Here is a 7,358-nt window from a genome sequence, read left to right on the forward strand (position 1 = left end):
GGGCAATTCTCAGGATAAGAGTAACTTCTCCTGTTTATATGTTCCCTTTGGCCAGTGGCTAGGGACACTGAACAGATACTCTCTGGGTACTGCCAGGTCATTTCTGTTGCTATAACAACAATTATTATGTCATGTGACTGCCAGCATCACACCATGGCTGATTACTTGCTTGAAGCCATGTCTAAAAACTGCTTTAATGAAACCAGATATAGTGATTTGTGCCTGTATTAACATCCCCAGGGAGGCTAAGACCTGAAGGCCTATTTGTCTTTCCATTGTAACCTAGGCTGTATTATAAGTTTCAAGCCTGCTGGGTTCTTTTATAGTGACACACTGTTTCAGAGAAAAACCACATAATTCCTCAATATTTTTGTTGTGGTGTTTGCCATTATAATCTATATCTTTCTATTTTCTTCTATTTCACAATGGTCTCCCTCTATAGACCAATTTGTCATCAATTGACTACCACGGCTTGGCTGGTCTTGAGTGTCCTGTAATTTTCCTGCTTCACCTTCAAGAATAGTCTACTTGCCTGATCTTAAAAGTTTTTCAGAAATCCTATAGCTGATTAGAGAAACATTCTTTTTATCTGCTTAATTAGAAATTATCTTATGTGTTTGGTATTCCTTAGGACTATAAATTTACTGATATCGATTCTTTCATTAGTCTTCAATCTTATGATCATCTTTTAAGAAAACTCAATATGCTATCAGATTTTTTGAATATCTTCTCCATTGCATCTTCCTTGTTTCTATAAGCAACGTCTAATAGAAAACTGAGAGCTACCTTGGAGGTTTAAGCACATCCCTCCCCGGATCTCTTTTCCCATGTCAAGGGCTAACCTTTCATAATGAGTAAGAATGACAAGAGTGACTGGAAGAGAAGTTCTCTTGAATGCTGACTCAGCCTCCTCTTCTACACTAAGGGAAAAGTCAGTTCACAGTTGAATAGCTTATCAAACATTTTCTTTATGTCATAGAAGTTGACAATGTAGTTAATGTGGTATTATCTGTGTTATTTTAAAAAGTGTTATTTAAAAAGAAATTTCTCAGAATCAAACACAAAATTTTGTTTCTAGGTATTTCACACATACCAAAACAGCATCAAAACCTAGTACCTAGCTTTGGGAAATACAGAGTATTGCAGAAAAGTAAAGCTTCCCTTCACACTGTTTCCTGCCAAATTACTGTGTTCTTAATTACTATAGTAGTTTAGTAGTTTGGCTTCTAACTTCACATATATTCTTCTGAGCCCTCCTATCTCATCACATGATCCAAATCACTAACAATTTAAGCTGACTCCAGACCTTGTTTACCTTAACATTAAATCTTGAGATGCTTTCCAAAGTCTTAGTTGATATGAATTGACTATGATCCAGGACAATGTCTGTGTAGAAAGTTAGCAAATATACTGAGAGCCAATCAAAACAACACATAAAGCAACAATAACAGGCCCACCATACTACCCAAATAAGTTTCATGCTGTAGAGCATTTACTTAAACTTCACATAATGAAGGCATACACATTCAACCTGGAAAGATCTGGGTTCTGTTACTACCAGCCAGCTACATGTTTTTCCCTTAAGTGAACTAACCTGGATGGAACTGATAACATTGATTTTCAAGACAAAATAGTAAAGTTTGTAAAATAGAAAATAGAAAAATTATATGGAAAAACTGTTACAGACCACATGAAGCTCAAGAAGGAAGACCAAATTGTGGATACTTTGATTCTTCTTGGAAAGTGGATCTAAATGCCAAAGGCTAATAGTCATCCAATAGAATGAGCATAGGGTCCACAATGGAGCAGCTAGAGAAAGCACCCTAAAAGTTGAAGAGGTCTGCAACCATGCAGAAGGAACCATAATATGTATCAACCAGTACCCCCCAGAGCTCCCAAGGACTAAACCACCAACCAAAGAGTACACATGGAGGGACATATGGCTCCAGCTACTATGTAGCAGAAAATGACCATAGCCCATGTCAGTGAGACTAGAGGATATTGGACCTGTGAAGGCTCAATTCCTCAGAATATAGGGATGCAAGTCTGGAAATTGTGGGGGCTTCATCAGGGGGTGTTGGGGGGCATATGGGGTTTTGGAGGGGTAGTGAGGTAAGGGGATATCATTTGAAATGTAAATAAAGCAAATATCTAATAAAAAAAGAAAAAAATCAATCTTCAAAGAAGATTTGAATAAATTGTTCCCATTGAAAATCTCCAACTTTATGAAGATGTCATTTCATCTAATACTTTTATATAAGTGTAATTTTAAATCATTTTATGTTAATTAACACACTGATATATAAGAATCCCAGGTAAACTTTTTAAAAATTTGAAAATACCTTTGATAAAATTATAATTATGAAATATAATTATGAAATAGTATGTTTATTACTAACATACCAGCAAAAAATATATAAATACTTTCAAATGTATAATAAAGTGTAAGCAAAGATAAAAAAGGAGAAATTAGGGAAATACTACCCTTCATGATAGCTGCAAACAATATAAAGTATCTTGTTGGGACTCTAATAACAAGTGAAAGATACGTATGGCAAGAACTTCAACTCTCTGAAGAAAGAAATCAAAGAAGACCCCAGAAGATGGAAAGATCTCACATTCTCCTGGATTGTCAGGATTAATATAGTAAAAATGACCATCTTGCCAAAAGCAATCTACAGATTCAGTGCAATCACCTTCAAAATTCTGATTCAATTCTTCATAGAGTTAAAAAGAGAAATTCTGAAATTCATCTGGAATAACAAAAAATCCAGGATCACTAAAACTATTCTCAGCAATAAAAGAACTTCTGGGGGAATCAGCATCATGGACCTCAAGCAGTACTACAGAGCAATAGTGATAAAAATTGCATGGTACTGGTACAGTGACAGGCAGGTAGATCAATGGAATAGAAATGAAGACCCAGAAATGATTCCACATACATATGGTCACCTGATTTTTAACAAAGGAGCTAAAATCATCCAGTAGGAAAAAGATAACCTATTCAACAAACGATGCTGGTTCAACTGGTGGTTATCATTAAGAAAAATGCAGAAAAATGCAAATTGATCCATGTACAAAGCTCAAGTCCAAGTGGATATGGTACCTCCACATAAAACCAGACACACCAAAACTAATAGAAAAGAAAGTAGGGAAGAACCTTGAGCACATGGGCACAAGGGAATATTTCCTGAGCAGAACACCAATAGCTTATGCTCTAAGATCATCAATTAGCAAATGAGATCTCATTAAATTACAAAGTTCCTGTAAGGCAAAGGACACTGTCAACAGGACAAAAAGGCAACCAAAAAATTGGGAAAAGATCTACACCGAACAGAATGCTAATATAAAATATATACAAAGAAATCAAGAAGTTAGACTCAACAGAACCAAATAACCCAATTAAAAATGGGGTACAGAGCTAAACAAAGAATTCTTTTTCTAAATCTATGGAGATCAATCATTTTATTACATTCTGATTATAAATTAATAATCACCCATAAATACAGATCATACTCAGTTAAGATATGATAGATAACATTGTTAAATCCAGTCATGATTGGTATATACATTTGCTATGTCTCTTTGAGATGGTTCTCTTACAAGTGCCCTTAATCATAAGCATCATACATGAAACATTCTTTTTTTATTATTTTCTATATTCTTTGTTCACATTTCAAATGACTTCCCCTTTCCAAGTTCTGCCCTCCCCATAAGTCCCATAGGCCCTCTTCCCTTGGCCCATTCCACAATTAACTCCACCTCCCATTACTCTGTCCTGGTAATCCCCTACAATGCTGCATCAAGCCTTTCCAGGACCAGGGTCCTCTCCTTCCTTCTTGGAAATCATTTGATATGTGAATTTTGCCTTGGGTATTCAGAGCTTCTGGGCTAATATCCACTTATCAGTGACTGTATTCCATGTGTATTCTTTTGTGATTGGGTTACCTCACTTAAGATATTTTCCAGTTCCGACCACTTGCCTAAGAATTTCATGAGTCCGTTGTTTTTAATTGCCGAGTAGTATTTCATTGTGTAAATATACCACATTTTCTGTATTTCCATTCTTCCATTGAGGGACATCTGGGTTCTTTCCAGCTTCTGGCTATTATAAATAAGGCTACTACGAACATAATGGAGCATGTATTTTTATTGGATGCCGGGGAATCCTTTGGGTATATGTCCAGGAGTGGTATAACAGGATTCTCCAGAAGTGTCATGTCCAGTTTTCTGAGGAACCACCAGACTTATTCCCAGAGTGGTTGTAACAGCTTTCAATCCCACCAGCAGTGGAGGAGTGTTCCTCTTTCTCCACATCGCAGCCAACACTCGCTGTCTCCTGAGTTTTTAATCTTACCCATTCTGACTGGTGTGAGGTGAAATCTCAGGGTTGTTTTGACTTGCATTTCCATAATGGTTAATGATGTTGAACATTTCTTAAGGTGCTTCTCAGCCATTTGAAATTCTTCAGGTGAAAATTCTTTGTTTGGCTCTGTACCCCATTTTTAATAGGGTTATTTGGCTCTCTGAATTCTACCTTCTTGAGTTCTTTGTATATATTGGATATTAGCCATCTGTCTGATGTAGGGGTGGTGAAGATCTTTTCCCAATTTGTCTGTTTCCATTTTGCCCTTTTTAGTATATGTGCTGCCAAAGCAAGCACCTGTTTTGTCCTTTTGACAGTGTCCTTTGCCTTACAGAAACTTTGTAATTTTATGAGGTCACATTTGTCAATTCTTTATCTTAGAGCATAAGCTGTTCTGTTCAGGAACTTTTCCCCTGTGCCCATGTCCTCAATGGTCTTCCTCAGTTTCTTTTCTATTATTTTCAGTGTGTCTGGTTTTATGTGGAAGTCCTTTATCCACTTAGAGTTGAGCTTAGTACAAGGATATAAGAATGGATCAATTTGCATTGTTCTGCATGCTGACCTCCAGTTAAACCAGTATCATTTGTTCAAATGGCTATCCGTTTTCCACTGGATGGTTTTAGCTCCTTTGTCGAAGATTGAGTGACCATAGGTGTGTGGGTTCATTTCTGGGTCTTCAGTTCTATTCCATTGATCTACCTGTCTGTCACTGTACCAATACCATACAGTTTTTTTTTTTTACCATTATTGCTCTGTAGTAGTGCTTGAGGTCTGAGATATGGATTCCCCCAGAAGTTTTTACTGTTGAGAATAGTTTTTGCTATCCTGGATTTTTTTGTTATTCCAGATGAATTTGAGAATTAGAAACAATGAATTAATGAAATTCTTAGACTAATTGATGGAGCTGGAGAACATAATACTAAGTGAGGTAACCCAGTCTCAAAAGATCAATCATGGCATGCACTCACTGATAAGTGGATATTAGCCTAGAAACTTGGAATACAAAGACATTATCTACATATCAAATGATGTCCAAGAAGAACGGAGTAGTGGCCCCTGGTTCTGGAAAGGCTCAGTGCAGCAGTGTAGGGGAATACCAGAACAGGGAAGTGGGAAGGGGTGGATGGGGAAACAGGGGGAGGGAAGAGGGCTTATGGTATTTCAGGGAGTGGGGAGCCAGAAAAGGGGAAATCATTTGAAATGTAAATAAAAAACACATTGAATTTAAAAAAGTAAAAATAAAAGAGAATTGCTCCTTCTAACTCTACAAAAAACTGAGTTGGGATTTTGATGGGGATTGCACTGAATCTGTATATTGCTTTTGGCAAGATGACCATTTTTACTATATTAATCCTTCCAATCTAACAGCATGGAAAAATTTTCAATTTTAAGCAAAGTATTCTTAACAAAGGAATACTGAATGGCTGAGATACACCTAAAGAAATGTTCAACATTCTTAGTCATCATTGAAATGCAAATCAAAACAACCCTGAGATTCCACCTCACACCAGTCAGAATGGCTCCGATCAAAAACTCAGGTGACAGCAGGTGCTGTCAAGGATGTGGAGAAAGAGGAATACTAGTCCACTATTGGTGGGATTGCAAGCTGGTACAACCACTCTGTAAATTAGTTTGTTGGTTTCTTAGAAAATTTGACATAATACTATCAGAAGACCCAGCTAGGCCACTTCTGGGCATATACCCAGGAGATTGCCAACATGTAATAAGGACACATGCTCCACTATGTTCATAATAGCCTTATTTATATTAGCCAGAATCTGGAAAGAACCCGCATGTCCTTCAACAGAAGAATGGATACAAAAATGTGGTACGCTTACACAATGGAATATTACTTAGCTATTAAAAATTTTGAATACATGAAATACTTAGGCAAATGGATGGAACTAGAAAATATCATCCTGAATGAGGTAACCCAACCACAAAAGAAGAGACATGGTATGTGCTCATAAAGAATTGGATATTAGCCCAGAAGCTTGGAATATCCAAGACAAAATTCACAGACCATATTAAGATCAAGTAGAAGGAAGACCAAAGTATGGACACTTTGGTCCTTCTTAGAAAGGGGAAGAAAGTACATATGGGAGGAGATATAGAAAAAAAGCATGGATCAGTGACTGAAGGAAAGGCCATCCAGAGGCTGCCACACCTGGGCATACATCCCATATAGAGTCAGCAAACCCAGACACTAATGGGGATGCCAACAAGCGATTGCTGACAAGAGCCTGATATTGCTGTCTCCTGATATGCTCTGGGAATATCTGACAAAAATAGAGGAGTATGCTCTCAGCCAACCATTGGGCTAAACACTAGGTCCCAAATAGAGGAGCTAGAGATAGGACCCAAGGAGCTGAAGGATCTTTCAGCCCCATCAGAGGAACAACAATATGTACAATCCAGTACCCCCAGAGTTCCCAGGGACTAAACCACCAACCAAAAAGTACACATGGAGGAACCCATGGCTCCAGCTACATATATAGCAGAGGGTGGCCTTGTTGGACATCAAAGGGAGGTGAGGACCTTGGTCTTGATGAGGATCAATGCCGCAGTATAGGGAAATGCCCGGACAGGGGAGCAGGAGTGGGTTGGTTAGTAAGCAGAGGGAGGTGGGATGGTATAGGGTAATTTCAGAGGGGAAACCAGGAAAGCAGATAACATTTGAAATGTAAATAAAGAAAATATTTAATAAAAACAGTTTAAAAAAAAAGAAGAGTGGTGGCCAAGGTCATGGCACAGTTAGATCACAGGGAACCACCACAATACTCCTTGGGAAAGATGGTATTATTAAGGCTTATGGTTGCATGGGTTTAGTTTCAGTAGTTGAGTAACTTACAGGCTTGTTTTCTCTGTGTGATTCTTCACCACCTTGTATAATTGCTTTAGCAGGAAAGAGAGTCACTCTGGTGTCATACTTATATTGACTCCTAAGAGATGAATACACAGAACATATCTCCCAATCCAGCTTTGGGCATTA

Source organism: Apodemus sylvaticus, chromosome X (assembly GCF_947179515.1).
Source record: "Apodemus sylvaticus chromosome X, mApoSyl1.1, whole genome shotgun sequence".
NCBI classification, from domain to species: domain Eukaryota; kingdom Metazoa; phylum Chordata; class Mammalia; order Rodentia; family Muridae; genus Apodemus; species Apodemus sylvaticus.